General features: G+C 36.3%; 1 long non-coding RNA gene across 2 annotated transcripts in view; it reads left to right on the forward strand.

The window, feature by feature from the left end:
- Nucleotides 1-19,568, forward strand: part of LOC106020937 — a 43,211-nt gene that overhangs the window by 5,743 nt on the left and 17,900 nt on the right. For both annotated transcript variants that reach the window (XR_001196329.3, XR_001196328.3), the window contains exon 2: nt 13,064-13,130. This is a non-coding gene — a long non-coding RNA (uncharacterized LOC106020937). The remainder of the gene's footprint in view (nt 1-13,063; nt 13,131-19,568) is intronic.

Below are 19,568 nucleotides of genomic sequence, written 5' to 3' on the forward strand. Positions count from 1 at the left end.
ACCAGACCACCTTTAAGCTGCCTGTCAAGGTCATTTTACCTGCATATCATTGTAAGGGAGAGGGAGATATGTGAGAGATGGAAGAGGTAGTAATAGAGACTCTTAAGAGAATACAGTCAGAATCTAACATGTGTACTCATTGTGTAAATTTGCTCATGGTCAAGCACTGCTTACTACCATCATCACAAACCAACGAAGAGACACTTTCATATTGGGCACTTAAGAGAAATTTGTTTTCGTGCTTCTCATCTTCCCCAATATTTTGATTTTCCTCCAAACTGGTATTATAAAATCTGTGACACCAAAAATGATGAGGGAAGGCTGTATGTATACAATTGATATATTACTCAATGGTTTTACTATCCAGTATTCTGATGAAAAACATCTTCTGGTATGTCAACCTGAACTACAACTTTGATTTCTCAGGTTGACATTTATAGATTGGTTTTCTTCATTTTCAATACCTTTTAGCACTCTATTTTTTTCCAGAAATCCATTTCAAATGTTATATAGAAATACAGTCAAGTAATTGAGTCACTTTTCATCTCTATCCAGAGAAATATGGTGAATATGTTAATGTGAAGTAAAAGGAAAGAAAAACATGATATTAGGTCTAACTGAAATAAAGATGCATATGAGACATGAGTGCCAGCACACAGTGATTCATCTACAGTATCAGGAGAGTCCCACTTTAATTCCAGCTATATTTCACTTGCTGTGTAGTTTTGACATGTATTACAATCTCTCATGCATGTATAAAATGAAGAGGTTGTAGTAGAAATGTCCAGTATCCTTTCCTTGTGCTAATATTTGAGGCCACTTGTAGTTTGGAATAGCCTATCACTACAATTATATATTTTAGCTCAAAGATGGATCTTGTTTCACAATTCCTCAATCCATTTTGAAACTCCAGTAAAGTATATTTCCTTTAAGACTGATACACAAGAAAATGTATAAAAACAAGCTACAATTTCCAGCTAAAAATAATACTGTAAACTCTTACCCATAGAGGAAGATATATTAACAAGGAGCCTGGGACATGGAACATGGATCAGTGGTTAAGGATGTTCACTCTGAAGTTTACTGAACTCAGGTTAAGTCCTCAGCATCCACAAAAAAAGCCAGTAAGAGCTCAAATTCCAATAACACCAGAGGTTTAGGATGAGAAGATACAATTGTCAAGCGTTGGTGGATGTAAGCCTAAAATTAGGTTCATCAGAAGGCCCTATACCAATGAAAGGAATCTAAGAGTAACAGAGAAAGATATTCAGTATCTTCCTTTGCCACCAAGTCTGCACACAGAGGACTTACACATCTTCTCCATGCACATTTTCATGTACTCATGTACATCTTCTTCATGGACACATGCAATTCTTCTTCATGTACAAAAGTAAATAAACCAAAAGATAAAAAAATCACGGTAGAAATAAAATTCACTGAACATCAGGATTTTGTCTATATGTATATTATTCTACAGGCAATACTTAGACTAGAGCTATTTTATTATACTCAATAAGCAATCAAATAACTACCAATTGAATAACTGAATGCATGCAATTTATGGTAGTTAAAACATATTAGCTCCCTGTATACATGTGCCACCCCACCTAAGCTAATATGGACACAAGGCAAAACAAAGAAATGCATTTGAATATCTGATTCCACCTCCCTCAGCCATTCTTGATAACAAAATGAACAAAGGCATTTAATACTAGTGCTGTTCAGTAAGCAATGCTCAAGCTGATGTGCTTTGCTCACAATTAATATCTTACTGCTCAGTACTCTGGGTGGCAATTTGGAATCTGGCATCTACCTGAGTCTTTGGTTTCTGTTTCTAAGTCAGTTGGCCATTTTCACCAAGCTCTGAGTGGAGCAAGGGCAGTTTTTAAAACATGTGTTTTAATGCAGACTCAAAGCATAAGGCCTAAGATAAAGTCAGGCACTCATGAGGAATGGCATGACACACCTGAAAGCCGAAAATAAGACATAATTAAGTATACGTATGGACTCCTGCAGTGGGGGGTACAGGTCATTGTTTTATGTTTTCTTTCATTGTTGTTTTCTAATAGTTAACATAGGATTTTGATGGGACTTGCAATTATTATCTCCAAAAGGTTGCTAAGAGACCCAAATGAGGTAACCGGATGGTTCTGGACAGGACTGTAATTGATAAGAGAAAAGTTAAGCTTACAGGCATCCAGGAAGATAGGTTATCTTTACTGTAACAATAAAACAACAAAAGCTTTGTGATAAATCCCGAGACAATGTCTGGGGAGAGGAATCGAGCACTCCACTACATCATTCACATTAAGGTCTTAAGCTTACTTTGTTGTGACTTTAACAGACACTGTCCATATATGAAAAGAATATGGACTCTATGCTGGCAGCCTATGCAGCAGATGTCATTCATTGTGCTGCAACTCTTGCTCTAGGGTGTGTGACTCTTCTCCTGTCTTGCATTCCAATGATTTTCTCTGTTGTGTACACACATATACCACAGCTCATGTGTGTAGGTAGGAGGACTAATACAGGAGTAGGTTTGCTTTTGTATCATGTAGGTTGAAACACCAACCAGATCAGTTGTCTTAGCAACAAGGAGCCATCTTGCTGGTCCTAACTTGATGTTATACATCAGCCAACAAAAGTAGTCACTTGGTGATAAATTTGGGACTAGCAGCAGGATATAGACTAAAGATATGCATCTGGATTTCATCAGTATATTGTTCTTATTTAAAAATAGAGAGGATTGGCTCACAATGGAAGTGATCATCTCTATGAACAGATTCAGGCACAAAGCTATGAATGACTTGAATTTTAAAGGTCTGGAGGAATTATGAGTGAAGAATTTCAGAAGAAAAGAGGGAAGAAAGGCTTGAGGTATGAGGAGTGTTACCTTGAAGTTAGGAGCAAAAAATTAACACTTAGGTTATTTTTGAGAGAGATTTGCTGATTCCTACAATTTTGTTTCTTTTCTGGTTTGTTTCCATACTGTTTGCTTTTCTATTTGTGGAAAAAAGACTAATGGGCAGGAGAGGCAACTAGAAAAGGTAATGGGGATGAAATATGGCCAAATACAGTGTACTTGAAAAAATTCTGATATGAAATCCAACTTTATAATGAATGTGCATCAAAAAGTAAAAGTATTCAAGGAATGTGTCCTATGATTATATATAAAGATGTAACCATATGTACACTGTATGTATATAGGCATATATGTGTGCTAATGAATCAGACGTTATTTTTAAAAATAGATTGATGTATCTGTGTTTGTGTTTTTTGCAACATTGTTTCTCTGTGTAGCCCTGGCTGTCCTGGTACTCCCTCTGTAGTCCAGACAGTCCTCAAAGTCACACATATCCATCTGTTTCTGCTTCCCAAATTCTGGCATTAAAGTTGTGCACCACCACCATCCAGATGTTATATCTTTAACAATCAAAAAGTGATTTAAAAAATAATAAGCCATGTAAGAAGTTTCTGTAACATCTTTACCCAAGATTAAAGTTTTTAAATAAAACAGTAAGATTAAAAGACTAAAGATGTTTTCATTTCAATTTTCAGCAATCCCTAGTCAAAATTAAAATACTGGGTCTAGAGAGATAGCTTAGTGGTTAAGAGCACTTGTAGCTTTGGCAGAGGATGTATGTTCAACACCAGCATAGTTCCTCACACCGTAAGTAACACCAGCTCCATGTGATTATGTCTTCCTCTGATATCTGTGGGCACAAGACACACATGATACATGTACATACATGCAAAATTTAACACACATAAAAATAGGAAAATATAAATAATAAAAAAAGAAATTCTGGTGGATCTGTTTTTAAAAATCACAGTAAAAACATTGGTGGTATATCTTGGTATGAATATACGTACATATTTACACACACACACACATATAGAGAGAGAGACACAGAGAGACAGTGAAAAAGAGAGAGATCTTTTGATTTTGCTGTGCTGGAGTATTAATTACTTTCCTCCTGCTTGGATAAGCTTTTATGACCAGGAGAAACTTAGGGAAGAAAGACTTTATTTTGGATCATGGCTCTAGAGGGATGAGTCCTTCAAGGTAGGAAGGCATAGCAACAGACACCAGGCAAAATGATAGAAACAGGAAGCTGAGAGATCGCATCTTCAACCATAAGCAGAAAGCAGGTAAAGTAATCTAGAAAGGCAGAGCTACTACCTCTCAAAGCCCACCTCTATTAAGGTACTTACTCCAGCAAAGCCACACTATCTCCAGAGAAAGTGACATTCACAAGGGACAGTGCTCAAATAATACTTGAGCCTATGGAGGGTGTTTTCATTCAAATCACCAGAGCTGTAGATTGAGATAACTAGCAGGCTCACAACTGCTTACCAAGCAATGTGCTATTACCATCATCCTTATCTTGGTTGTATATTTTTAAAGTAATATTTGATATACTTAATTTTGTCAGCAAAAATCCACATGAAAGAGCAACGAAGTAGGTATTCTAGAGAAAAAATGTATTGAATTGCTCTTGTTTCCTTCCAGTGTTATCAGTGAAGATCAGTAAATTCTGACTCTCTTTTATTGGGATAAACAAATAGCTTACAGTGGAGCACATATTTCTATGAGAAGATAGCCGACAGTTTCTGTTCATTTTTTCAACAGATAAACGTGCTTCATGTTTCTAGTGATAACATCTGTTGGTTTGACAAAGACAAATTCTGCGGCATTTTATTCAAATTACCTATGAAGTAGCTCAATGATTTTCATTAGATGGAAGAGATGAAAAATAAATAATGTAATAGTAGTTATAATGTGATGCTATTAGCACGTGAAAGACAGCAACTGCAGGAAGCCCAACCATGGAAGGCTGAACTGGTTCCGAGGAAGGGTAAGTGTACCCCTTGCCCATTCCCCAGCCTCCCAGGATCCTGTAGACAATCAGACGTAGTGTGGAGTCTAGTCAAGCAGAAACTTGTTTATTGCCCCACAGCAAGCATCTTTAAAGCAAAAAACTGCAGAGCAGGAACAGTCACCCAATGCTTTTAAAGGTCAGCTTATCATGCACCTAGGCAAACTATGCTTTTTCCTAGTGAACATGAGTCGTTCATGCAGTGACCTCATCTGGTTCAATCTTAGCAACCAAGCATCCTTTTTTGTTCACATCTCAGGACTCACCCTCCTGACTTCACCTCAGTGCCATCTTTAACTAACTTGTGTGCCCTTCAGATTCCCCCTTTTGTTTTTGACCATGGCCACCTTATTTCAAAGTACAGACATTTGGCAGCTCCACACAGGTTCACCTCTTACAGTACCTTTCATCAAGGTTCACTCAAAAGAGAGATATCCTTAGGACTGAGCCTATCACAATGTACACAAGGCTTCATTAGTTGGTTCTCTTGAGTCTTTGTTCTGACTAGCTTGACCGTCTATTGAAAAGGTAAGGCTCAAAGACACAAATTAAAATTATTATTATAAGGGGACCCAACAGGGTGGAGATCAGGGTTGTTAATGGCCCCATGAGCTGGGGAGCTTGTGGTGGCTGGACCATTCTTTAAATGATAAAGAGTAACCATGAGTGGGGGTATAGTGTTATTACCTAACCAGATATGTGCTTGTGGGATCTGGGGAAGAAGTTAACCAAGTGGAGACTGTTTGAAAAAGACTGCAGGGCTTGGATATGTCCTGTAATGCCAGCACCACATCCAGCATTTCCTTATATTGGGCAGAACCATAGCAGGGTTGGTTCTAAAGGTCAGTCTATCTTGCACCTAGGCAAACTATGCTTTTCCTACTGAACACGGATCGTTCATGCAGTGACCTCATCTGATTCAATCTTAGCAACCAACCCTTTCTTGTTAACATCTCAGTACTTGCCCCCCGACTTCCCCTCAGCACCATCTTTAACTGGCTCATGTGCCCTTAAGCAACAATGTGGTGCATTATTGCCTTCCATCTTCCATCTGTACAATGACTGAAATAGTGGCAATCCATCAGAAGTTAGGAAGTAACTATCAGAGTCCTGTCCCCAGGTTTTCTTCAAAGATGGTGTGTTCTTTTCATTAACCTTAAAGCATTCATTTATTTATGTATTGTTTGGGTTGGAGTGCATGTGCTTGTGTGCCTTTTGGTGGAAACAGAAGGCTTTGGGTATGCTCCTCTGTCACGTTCCACCTATTCTTTCAAGGAAGGGACTTTCCCAAGACCAGCACTCCTATTTTCTTGACTGGAAACTGGTAAGTCTTAAGGATCCCCTGCACTCTCTTACAAAGACAGGTTAGGCACATATGCAGAATCCTCAGCTTAGACTAATGCTTGGATCTGACTTCTAGATCTCATGGTGCACAGTGAGTGCTCTTTTCCTTGAGCTATCTCCCTAGCACTAGCACATTATAATGATTAATACCTATATCATGGGGCATTTAATATACAAAAAGATAAGTGAAAGTGGCATACCATTTGTTCAAAGTTGCCTATGTATCAGAATAGCAATAGTTTTTTTCATTTTGAATGGATAATTTATTTTGGAGACAAAGGTGAGTCTTTGGTCCCAAAATGCAGTTTAAGTTTGTCCAAAATAATATATTCCCATGAGGCCAACAGTTTGAAATTTTTGTAGGAATAGAACAAAGTGACAAATAAAAACACTTTTCAGATACTTTGGTGGCAATATCGATTAAGTTGGTTTCAGTAAACTAGTGAAGTCAGTTGAAGGTCTCAGCTCCTCTGATGACATTCTGGACCTTCAGACAGGAAGAATTGACTTTATCACCTTGAGGATGTGAGGGCAGACAGACAGACAGGTAAGTAATAAATGGCTAGTTAGGGAGTCTAAAGATAGCACAAGATAATTTGATTCTGGAACGTTAACATTTCAGCTAGTCAGTCATGCAGCCATGTAGAACGTGTGTGTGTGTGTGTGTGTGTGTGTGTGTGTGTGTGTGTGTTAGTTCATGCCTGCCTAACTCTCCAGTTTTCCCTTTTCTGTTCAGTTTTGACCTTGATTTCTTAACACCTGTTCAGCTATTTGGTATTTTTAAGGATGAAAATTTAATGTAAAGCCACTGTCTTCTCATTGAAATGGTGTTTTATACTTACTGGAAATAGGACAGTGACGACTTACTACATTGCCTAAATAATCATGATTGTTCATGTAGATGACTGTCTTAATATTTTTCAAAAATAAAACCATAGACACTATTAGTTAAGCAAACAGGAATTCTTCCATAGTAATAGATTGTTTTTTTAATCTCACAGCATATAGTCACTATTTGTTTACATTTTGATGTTTTATATTTTTCTTCAGTTTTCATTACTGTTTAATGAGAAGTAGTGAGAAGACATCATATACTATAAATGATGCCATGTAAACCAAAAAGATTTGGAGGGTCATCTGAAATTCAAGACACTATTTTAAATTGTTGGATTATAAGTTACATGCCTATATTATATTTCCTTTGGACCTTTGTGACAGTTATTAGATTGAATTGTAAAAGAATTGAAATCATATTACACATAAAGACACACTTTCTTAGAGAAATGCAAGCTCTTACTATAAACAACTCAGAATCTCAACGTTTATAATAGTCTACGTCTGACTTCTTCAACGAAAACATACTGTCCTTGTTCTATAAAATTTAAAACGTAATTTGAATCATGGAAAATTCTTATTTAAAATTTCAAGAAAGGTGTGATTTCAAAGTTTTTACATATGCCAAATTATAATTAACTTTTAATACGTGCATGTGGCAGAGACCAGAAGTTTGTGATTTAAGTAAATATGCTCCTCCGTTAATAGCTGCATGGTAGTGTTTATCATTAAACAAAGCATGATGGCTTCTAAAGCCCCTTAGAGATCAATTAAAACATGTCACATTCTGCTGATATGTTTGGTGTTCTCACATCCTTACACATAAAGAAAATATGATAACACTTATGGGAGTAACTATTGCCCCTCAATCACTGGTTCAAGCTGTACAATCAAGTTTTGGCATTTATAATTTAAGTTTGAACTCTAAGAATGTGATATCACATATGTTCTTATAAGATTATCACTGAGAAAATTTGAACTTCCATCATTTCAATTAAAAGCAAAACATTATCTGAGACATGATCAGAATCATGAAACAGTGCCCAGTCTTATCAAATGCTATACTACCTATAAATGAAGAACCCAGGGTTCTGGCTCAGCCTGTTATTCATCAACCAATAATACAAGCATATACACAGAAGGATGTCCCCCATCACATTACTTAGTCTTTCATGGTAGGAATCATTGCCATTGCTTCCTCGATTGATATCATCTGATCAGAACTCTACCTGGCTGTCTTCTAAATAACAAAATTAGACCATTGGACTGGGATGACACCACGCTTCATACTTAGAAAAATGAACAAATAATAGATCAGTCCTATATTAAGCTACAAGTGGTTAAGCCTAAAAATTATTCTGGAATATTGCCTCATATTAACTAAACTGATTTAAGTCATAATTTTAAAATGCCAGGAAGGAGATCTTTGACAAAATATCAAGAGGAACTCTTATTTCATTTGTTCCCTAGGTCTTCCTTTCTTCATCTCCTTTAGGGAAGAAGTTGTATATCTGATACTTTCAAGAAAAAAATAGTTTTATATGATTCCTTTAAAAAAGCTCAATTTCACATCTATATTGTAGAATAGCATACTCATCATCTAAATTAATTGTCACTTATCTATGGTAATAAATTTGTAATCCCATCCTTTAGACAATTTGAATATTCACTGCATCATTATTATCTCCAGTCACAATGAACATGGAAAATTGGGTGCTAAATGAAACAAGTTAGAGATAGAAAAAACTCATAATCTTCTTCAGATATCTAGTATTTTAATAGTAGAGTAAAATGTAGTAAATATTAGAATGGTAATAATCAGATCCTGGAAATGGAAGAGGAGAGAGACAAAATATCAATCCAAGTGTTCCTACTTTCAATTTTATGTATTCTGATGACACCTGTTTAAGTATTAACTGTACTTGTAAATTGCCTTATTTGTGATGGATTTCCACTTTGGTCTGCCACATCTAGTAGCTTATTAATACACCTTTGTTTCCAGTAAAAATGGAACATCTTATGAAAGAGATAAATGAATGTACACATGGTTGTTGTTTTCTTGTCATTTTGTTTCTGTTTATCTTATGTATGTGAATGGAATTGTGGATAGTTTTCCTGGGTTATCTTCTTTGCTAGAATGACTATATGTTTCTAGGGAAAGAAAACTATCTCTTTTAACCCACATAAGAGTAGGTATAAGTATGTTGTGGGCAGTAATTTATATTTCTAATACTAATGTCTTATGAGAAAGATGCTCAAATGTGGTAAAATCTAAACTGAATCATTTAGAATGCAACTAGTATGTGGATGGTCTAATAGACAGACCATGGCATCTTTCAGTGATACAACCATATTAATAGCAATAGGAACAAAGAAAATGAAGCAATTTTGTACCAGTAATGATAGATGACTTTCAGTTCCATGGGATCTGACACCCTCTTCTGGCCAAACATGCATGCTGTGCACATACATACATGCAGGAAAACACACATAAAAATTTTAGAAAATTAAATCTTTAAGAAAAGAAACATTTTTATGTGCTTTGAAATGCTCAGAAAAAAACAGAATTTTATTTACTATATTTACACAAGCTAAGAAAGAGCTTATTCATTCACTGGAATATTTGCACATTAGTTTTTCATTATATGAGGTAATGACATGAAACAATTGCATAAGGTCTTAATAAAATGTAATTTTCATTACATTATTGATTGATACGTTTTTCATACCTAGGCTCAACTACAAAAGTTTAGATTCCATTGCTATGGCAAAATATCGATCTCATATATTAAATGAAGAGTAGCAAGTATCTATGGAGTAGTAGATATATTCTCCAATGATTCTTAATAATATTCTTTGACTATATCTATAAAAAATAAATATTTTCCTGGATGTTGTAGGGATTATGAAAAGACGATTGAGTGGGTGGCTGATGACAAATACTTAACATATTCCTCTAAACTAACAAAGGTTACTTTAGAGAACTACTGTGAATTTGTGAGTCATTATTAAGAATTCAAGAGAAACAAGAAATCATACCCTTTGAATCAGTAGTAACAAAGGTAACAAACCACTTTTCCTTTCTAAGTTATACTGATCACATAAATGGAAACTAGTTCAATGGACTGTGTAGAAAAATATAGATACAAAACTATAAAATCTGCTATTGAAAATTCTGTAGCTCATTAAAATTAGTCATGCAATGGGATAACTAATTTTTTTCAGGTCTATGCAGGGATGCTACAAAATGAGCATCTAGTACCATTTTCATTGTGACTCTAAAACACTAAAGCAGGGTTGGAGCTCTTTACCCAACTCGATCCAACTTGTTCCATTCTCAGTTCATTCAGTACAGGTCCCAAGAATTGTGAGATCCCATTAAGGTAATTGCTGTAACTCCAACAAATGTAGATATAAAAATAGCATGATTTTTAACTTACAACTAGCATATTCAATACATTTTAGACTATTAGGTTCAATGAAAATATTATTTTTCAAAAGTATCAAACTCATAAGCCTTTTATGTGTTAACTCCATTTCTTCTCAAATATTTATTGTCAATACCATAAAATATTAAAATTAATGAAAAAATAGAATGTTGAAATGAGTTATTCAGTTTTCAAATAATGATTCTGTTTTGGATGACTTGGGCTTGAAAAGTGAATGGAAAATGAATAGTGAAAAAACAAAAGGAAATGCTGCCTCACTAGATGACTGGATATAAAGCACAGCTTCATCAGCCTTCAAAGTTTAGAGCCATAGTTAACGTTGGTCATAAGTTTAAATGCCATAGTGTTCAAATTAGTAGTTTTGCATAAAATTATGTTCTAAAAGAAAATAGATTTAAACACACACACTCACACACACACACACACACACACACACACACTACTGTTCTAAAACATCCATCATTTTACCCATTGTAGAATTTATATGCTACTAAAAACAAAGCATGAAATATACCTGATCAAAAGTTAATTTCATTTTCCATTGGAGAAAATTAGCTCTTGAATCTTTAAGTTTAAGAAAAAAATAGATTGTGAAAAAAGTAAGGATCTATGCCAATTTACTCACCGACATTATACAGTTCCCATATAGTAACCAGATCCCTAATGGTAATAAAATCGCAACTAACATCTTTATTAAAACTGAATGGCATTCTGTTATATGAAAAATGAAATACTCTTGAAGTTCAGTCCTACCTGCTGTCCTGAACAGATAAACCATTTGCAAGACATAAGGAAACAAGAATCTCTTTAAAAAATACATGAAGAAATAATATGGCCCCCATCAATTTGATTCACATTCAAATTTCTTTCTGTAGCAGCTTCCAGGCTTCTATTGATCTTATGTTGTGGGAGGCTATCACCAGGAGCTATTGACTGCATTGATTAAGTTGGGCTTTTAGAAAAATGAGAGTAATCAGAATAATTTTTGCCTACTTGCTCATAAACACTTGAGTATAACAATGTCAAGAATTACTGATACATTAATCAATTTGATATCTGCCTAACTGCATTTCCTTCTTTCTTCTTTCATGCCCTCCCTCCCTCTCTCCCTCCCTTCCTCCTTATTTCATTCTATTCCTTCTTTTCCTTCTTCCTTCCATCCTTCCTCCCTTCCCTACTTTCGTCTAATTTATTTTGATTTTAAGGTGGTTTCCAAAATATCACAAAAGGTCCCAGCAAATTCTGTGGATTTTAGGACCTCCTTAGCCATAGATTTTTAACTAGGTTATAGAACCAAGCATGAGCTCCTTTTAAATTCAACCACAGAGATCTTGGTTGTCATCATAACAGATATGCTGCTATTGCAACAGTAGACATATCTTGCTGGGTTGTTTATTGTTGTAGTTCATGGCTGAACATCTAGGTAGGTCTGCAGATGCTGTTTCACCATCAGCATCCTGCATAACACCTTCCCGCATTATGAAATGCACCATAAGGAAGAAGCTTCCAGCTCAGGTCCTGTAGTGATACATTATTTATGATTTGTTAAAGCTTGCCTAAGGATTTAGAAACGCAAAGTCAGCCAGAAGCCTTAGAAGCCAGGAACACACCTTTAATCCCAGCTACCTGAAGCTAGGAGGCGGTGGTACACACCTTTAATCATAGGACTCAGGATTAAGAGACAGACAGATCTCTGTGAGTTCAAGACCACCCAGATCTACACAAGAGTGAATCAGTCTAAAAGAGCATTATAGCTCACACCTTTAATCTCTACATTATGGAAGTAATACAGAAGGGAGATGCTTTCTGTTTGGATTATATTTATAAAAATAATGGTTTCTAGAACGCCTTGTTTACAATCCCTTTTCAGGTGACGTTGTCTGCTGTAATTAAAACATTTGACATTTCAGTTTTTCTGTAAACCTCTTGAAATTACCTCTTCTATCCATGTATCATCATCATGACTTTCAGTATTAATTGTATCTCTGATCCAGTCTTTGCTTTTAAAGACCTAATTTTCATTTTGGGCATTAGCATTTTCATAAGTCACACTTTCAATTATTTTTTTCTAGCATCTGAGTCTGATATCATTGGACTGACTGCTAATGACCAACTTTAGTTGTCATCTGCTAGAATTAAAGGTGTCTGCCTTGCTTCTATGGCTTGTGGCTGACGTTGTTTGCTGAATCTGCAGGCAAGCTTTAATAAATCATAAATAATAAATCACTACAAGGTCCAACTAGAATTTTCTATATTTTGTAAAGAGGGTGTGTGGTATCCTCAGGACTATGGTCTTATATAGTTATGGTGCCGAAGTAGAAGTAGTACTAAAGACTTATATTGTTGGTGGGGTGCCTCTGAGGCTTCCACAAGCAACACTTTATATCATGAGGTATCCCACTACTGACTTGGAGAGTTTTGTTTCATATCACTCAGCTTCTAGGAACAGCCCTATCCATTATCAGGATATATCCATAATTATTCTAGTTTATTTTTTTTATTCACGCCTTTTTCTTTTTCCTCCCTTCTCCCTAAACACCTAACTGGGAAATGTAGTCAAGAGATGGGTCACCATGTGATCTCCTGAGAGGAGAGGACGCATCAGGAGGGTGTCCTCGGAAAGGTAAGTTCTTATAAAAATATATACTAGCTATTATGGGTTAATAATTAAGTCACAGCTAGCTTTTAAGAAACCATAGCAAACAGCCAACAGCTTCATAATTAATATAGCATCCTGCATGCTCATTTGGTACAGATGCAGCTTTGGGACCAGGCTGGCAGGAAGAGTACATGTTACATATGGTGCACAGACTTGGGGCACAAATTTTCATGTAACAAAAGCTTAAGAAGGATTTTGGAAACAAAAGAACAGAGACAGGCAAGACTTCTTGGTAGCAGCATTTCTCTCGGGTGGGCTCTGTTTTGCTAGAGACAAGCAGAGACTTGCATGGCCAGTGCTGGCAGTAACTTATGCCTGCCATCTTGGAAAGACAGAAGTTAAAGGAGCTATGGGTTTTAGCAGATACAGATATGTGGCCAGAAAAACATAAAGATTTACAGTAAAGTCATATTCAGATGAAGTAAAATCTCTAAAAAGTTTACAGTGTGTTTAAAAATATACATTGGCTTGGGAGAGAATAGAAAAAGGAAAAAAGAAATAGAGCCGTTGGGTGGTGGCAGTACACACCTTTAATCCCAGCATTCCAGAGGCAGAGGCAGGCATATTTCCACACAGAAATCCTGTATCAGAGAAAATATAAACAAACAAACAAACAAATTAATAAATGTAGAAGAAATAGAGTAATAATAATAAACAGACAAATAAAAAAGCTATATAAAGATGGAAAATACACAGAGTCTGGATACTGTATGCTATTGTGTTTTTCCGTTGTTCAATTGCTAAGGAAGGAACACTTAGTGAAATATACTTGATTATAAATGCTGGTGAATCAATCCAACTTATATCCTTTAAAAATGCCTTGATTTCAAAATTAAAGTATAAGGATATGTTACTTTGGAAAAGAGATTTTATTTGTGTTTCCAAAGAAAATGAAAGGCTGTGGATTCCTTCCAGGCTTCTATGGATTGATAAAGCAAGACCCCCCTGAAGCAGTGTCCCAGGTGATATAACATATGAAACAGAGGAACTTTGGGTGACTGTCCAGGTAGCAAGATGTCTCTGTCAATTCTAGTGTTTACATATTATCCTTTCTGTGGTCTTTGATGGAGCTGAAGACAGATAGTTGTTATAGTTTCGCTAAATACTGTAAAATTTAGTTTAAAACCTTAATGATATTTTGTTATACTCATAGATTAGTTGCTTGTTCAGTTATTATCAGAGAAGCTTCCTCCTGCAGCAGACAGGAACAGATATAGAGACCCACAATCAGACATTATGCAACACACACGCACACACACACACACACACACACACACACACACAAACACAGAGGGACAGAGGCAGAGAGACAGAGAAAGAGAGAGAGAGAAAGAGAGACAGAGACAGAGAGACAGACAGACAGAGACAGAGAGACAGACAGACAGAGAAAGAGAGAGAGAGAGAGAGAGAGAGAGAGAGAGAGAGAGAGAGAGAGAGAGAGAGGAGGGAGATCAAATCCCTACCCTCAGAGCTCAGGAAACCCACAAACAGGCAGGAGGGTGAACAAAAGTAGGAGCAAGAGGGAATGAAGGACACCAAGGGAACTAAATCAGCATGGGCAAGGCTCAGATAAACTTGCAGAATCTGAATCAGCATGCACACTAAATTTTTATTTTTTTTAGAAGGCAAAACTGTAGTTACATCATTCCATCTCTCCCCTCTTCAATTCCTTGTTTGATTTCTCACTCCCTCTGGAGTTCATGACTTCTTCTATAACTATTTTTTTAATAATAATTTTTATTTAACTTTTTATACATTGTACTCCGAGTTTCCTTTCCCTGCCCTCCTCCCCCAGCCCCCTAATCTTCCCAACCCCTCACTCCATCCCCTCTTCACTCCACATGGTGGGTAAGGCTTTCCATGAGGGATTTTCAGAGTCTGTCATATCATCCGTGGCAAGGCCTAGGTGCTCCCCCATGTGTCCAGGCTGAGAGAGCATCCCTCCATGTGGAATGGGCTCCCAGAGTCCATTTGTATGCCAGTAATAAATACTGATCTATTCCCCAAGGTCCCATAGATTGCCGAGGCCTCCTCTCTGATACCGGGGCTAAGGGATTGGGGGAGTGGGTCTGGGTTAGTCCCATGCTGTCCTATCAGTCATCAGTCTGGGGTCCATGCATTCCTCCTTGTTTAGGTCAACTGCCTCTATGGGTTTTACCAGCTGGGTCTGGTTTTGAGTCAGGGTAAGAATAGAGAGAACGATGAGAGATACCATAATAGAGGGAGCCATTATAGGCTGAAGGAGAGATTTGGCACTAGTGAGATTTTCAGAGATCTATAAGAATTACACCAACTGGCATTAAGGCTACCTTAAATGCCCTCCCTGATAATGATATTGATGACTATCTTATATGCCATCCTAGAACCGTCATCCAGTGGCTGACGGAAGCAGAGGCACACAGCCACAGCTAAAAACTGACCTGAACTCCTGGAACCCAGTTGCAAAGAGGAGTGATAAGCAAAGGAATCATTGGGGGATTTTTATTGTTCTTTTTATTTATTGTTTTTAGAACAGAATTATTTGGTTCTACCTTAGGCCTCTTGGTTATCTACTCTCAGTCTCTTGGTCACCAAAGCAATGCCATGTATAGGTTTAAGGCCATGGCACGGACCCTAAGTCAAATCGGTTATTTGTTGGATATTCCCACAAGCCACCATTGCCTTATCAACTCTCGCAGTTATTACACCATTGTAGATAAAGAGGTTGTGGCTGGTTTGGAGTTTGCATTTCTCTTTTGATAGCTTGTAAAGCAACTTTCTGTAACAACTGAAACATAGAGGGTAATGCTCTATATAGGCACCAGCTGAGCATCTCCATGTTCAATGAGTTGTGTAGATGTTGTCTTCAGCAAATGGGGCCTTTCTGTCAGTTTGTGAAGAGCAATATATAGTTTTGATAACAGTTTTCATTATTTCAGATTTCCTTGGGGCACCTTTGGCCAATAATTCAATTATATGTAATTCAATAACAATACGGGAAGCTTCATTTGGTGACACATGATAGTCAGTTGGGAAACCATTATTTGGTGGTTTTAGATTCCCTTTCTATATTCATTTATTTTAGAAAGTTTCTATTGTGTTGGATTACCATACTATCCTCCCATATTCACCTTAATTTTTAGCTGTGTCTCCCTCATTCCCTCCTTCAGCCCTCTCTTCCCTCTCTCTTGATATTTGATGACTCAATTCTAGCTCCATCCATCCATATCTAACTATTCTACTTGTCGCTCTCAACAAGATCTCTCTGTTCCCTCTAGTCCTTTTCTCTATATATATCCTCTGTGACTGTATGGATTGTAGCTTGTTTATTATCAACTTAAGAATCGATATCTACATATAAACAATACATATCTCATTTGTCCTTGTGGGTCTTAGATATTTTACTCGGAATGATTTTTTTCTAGTTACATCCATTTGCCCTCAAGTTTTATGATATGATTTTTTAACAGCTGAATAATACTCCATTGTATAAATGTCCCACAATTTGATTGTTCATTCTTTTGTTGAGTGACAACTCAGTTGTTTGCAATTTCTGGCTATTATGAGTATGACTAAGTAAGTGTCTCTGTAGTAGGATGAAACATCCTTTGGGTATATGCCCAAGAGTAGTCTAGCTGTATCTCAAGGTAGATTCATTCTCATCTTCCTGTGGAACCACCACACTGATTTCCATAGCGGCTACAAAGGTTGCATCCCTACCATCAATGCAGGAGTGTTCTCCTTACTCTACATTCTTGTCAGCATGAGCTGTCACTTGTTTTGTTGAGCATAGCCATTCTGACAGAGGTAAAATGAAATCTAAGAGTAGTTTACATTTACATTTCACTGATGGCTAAGATCTTGAAAACTTCTTTGTGTTTCTTAGCATTTGGTTTTCCTCTATTTACTTTAAATTGGTTTACAAAATAGTGGACTTCCATATGGCCCTTTGACACAGAGTTTTTTATTATTAACTCTCTTCTCTCTTCTCAAATCTCTATACTTCCTGTATTTCTCCTTCTATTCCCATATTACTTATATTCTACTAACTTTCTCCAAGGTATATTTCTCAATGTCTCCTCTAGTTTCTCAGTCTTTAGAAGAACTCACACAAAACACAAAGATCTAAACAATCACATATAGAAGAACCCATGTTTGAGATGGATTAGGTGGCATCTGACTTTCTGGGCATGTGTATTTCACTCAGTATATTTTTTCTATATATTTTTCTGAAGTTTTCATAATTTAATTTTTCTTACATCTGAGTAAAACTCCATTGGGTAGTAGTTGTTTATTCATCACTTAATGATCATCTAGGCTTGAAACATTTCTGGCTCTTGTGATTAGAATATCACTGAATATGAATTATCAGGTTTCTCTGCATTATGGCATAGAATCCTTTGTGTATATGTCCAACAGTAGTATAGCTGAGCCCTATGGTAGATTTATGCATAGCCTTTTAATACCTTCACATTGATTTCCCTGTGGCTTTTCTGGTTTACAACACCATTAACAGTGAATAAGGGTATCCCTTTCCTGGCATTCTTACCAGCATTTCCTGTCATTTGTTTGCTTCTTGTAAGCCACTCTGACTGATGTGAAATAGAATCTGAAAGGCATTCTACTGGAATAGGAGCATAATAAACACTCCTATAAATAATGAAAGGGGAGTATTTATAATTTTACATTGATATTTAAGTAATAACTACACATCTGCTTTCCAATTTAGAAAGTTAAAACTATTGGGAGAGCTGGTAATATTCCCAACTCAAAAGCACATGTTTCATCATTTTTAATTTTTTTTTGACATTTAGAAAACTTCTGTGTTTCAGAGAAAAAATAATTCAAACATTAGAATACAGCAGTGAGCATTTTACTCACAGTAATGGAACAATTTACCAGTGAAACAAGTTACCTTTCTAAGGTTACTCACTAGCATCTTAAATCATAGATTTCTCTACATTTCCATACTCTTCTTGCCAACATTGCAAGTGAATTCCTAGGTACCCTTCCTGCTATTCATCTCTAGAATCCTTTCTGCTACTCTACAACCCACAAACTTGAAATTCTATCCTCTCACAGTTCTTCAAAACTCTGCTCTCACTATTTATAATTCTTTCATTGCTCTGTTCCTATGATGATCATTATAATCAACCCCTCTCTGGTACACACACTTAGCACTCTTCTTTGGGGTTGTCAATATGTTGTGATGAAAACTGTTGTAAGGGTCTATCCATCCACCATGTCTATAACTGCACTCATAGAGCTGAGCACAGACAGCTGGAACAAATACATTGCTCTCTCTGTGTTACCATCCTCCTGGTCCAGCCCCCCATAAATGTCTTTCCGGCTTCTTTCCTGCTTGAAGTCTTTTGTCTTTCTTGTACCCTTGCTCAACAATCACCCTCCTTACTTTTCATATGACTCACTGCTCTACACGCTGGCTGTCAATTCAAATATCACATCCCGCAAAGTCCTTCCTGACTGTGGAACACAATATGCATATTCTATTTTAAGTTCACATTTTTGTCTCACATAGTTATTTTCTCTTAAATCATCCCATTCATTTATTTCACAAAATAAAACATAGAGTTCCATAGGAAAGAAATTATATTAAGGTGAAGTTTTATGACATTTAAGAGAAATTTCTGATACAGTAATATATGTGCTTTTTTATTAATGCATTTAACCTTAAGATTTGGATGTAGATCCAGCAATTACTGTAATTGCTCAACAATGATAGGAGTAAATTATAATTTTAGACATCTCTAACAGCTATACTAAAATACAAAATTATCTGTGAAATCTACTGATAAAAATATACAAGTAGTACTGATAGTATTGCAGTTTATGTATACTTAAAGAAAACGCCACATTTAAGATGTCTTCTACAAAAATATAGATTTTTTTCCTCCTATAAATTGGCAAAACACAAATGTTTTCATGAGCTTTTTAAGAGTCTATGAACCCGGTATTATGAAGTGGAGTGACGTCAGTCCCTCCCTTTCTACAGACAAATTTATTTAATTTTGTCTTTAAGGACTTATTGATATAAATCAGACATATGTGAAAGATTGAAAATTAATGTTCTCTCATTCGGATCTTCAATGTTTAGAGACTAAGACAGAAATCATGGGATTAAACAGCAAATATGGTAGAGGGTGTGTACCTAAATCCTGGAACAAAGTGAAAAATTATCTTGGTGTAGTGGAACTACACAGGTCTTTAAAGAAATCTAAAACCTCAAGTACCAACAATAATGTTTAAATACTTGTGCCCGCCCCAGCCACTGTTACACCACATCTTTTCCTTGGTTCACCAATCATTAATAAATATCCAAGAATGAAACAAAACATGGTGCCATTGATTTGTATTTGTTTTTTTACCCCTTTACTCTTACTGTCTTCTTTTTCAGAGATTTCC

Source organism: Mesocricetus auratus, unplaced genomic scaffold (genome assembly GCF_017639785.1).
Source record: "Mesocricetus auratus isolate SY011 unplaced genomic scaffold, BCM_Maur_2.0 Super-Scaffold_100011, whole genome shotgun sequence".
Taxonomy (NCBI): Eukaryota; Metazoa; Chordata; class Mammalia; order Rodentia; family Cricetidae; genus Mesocricetus; species Mesocricetus auratus.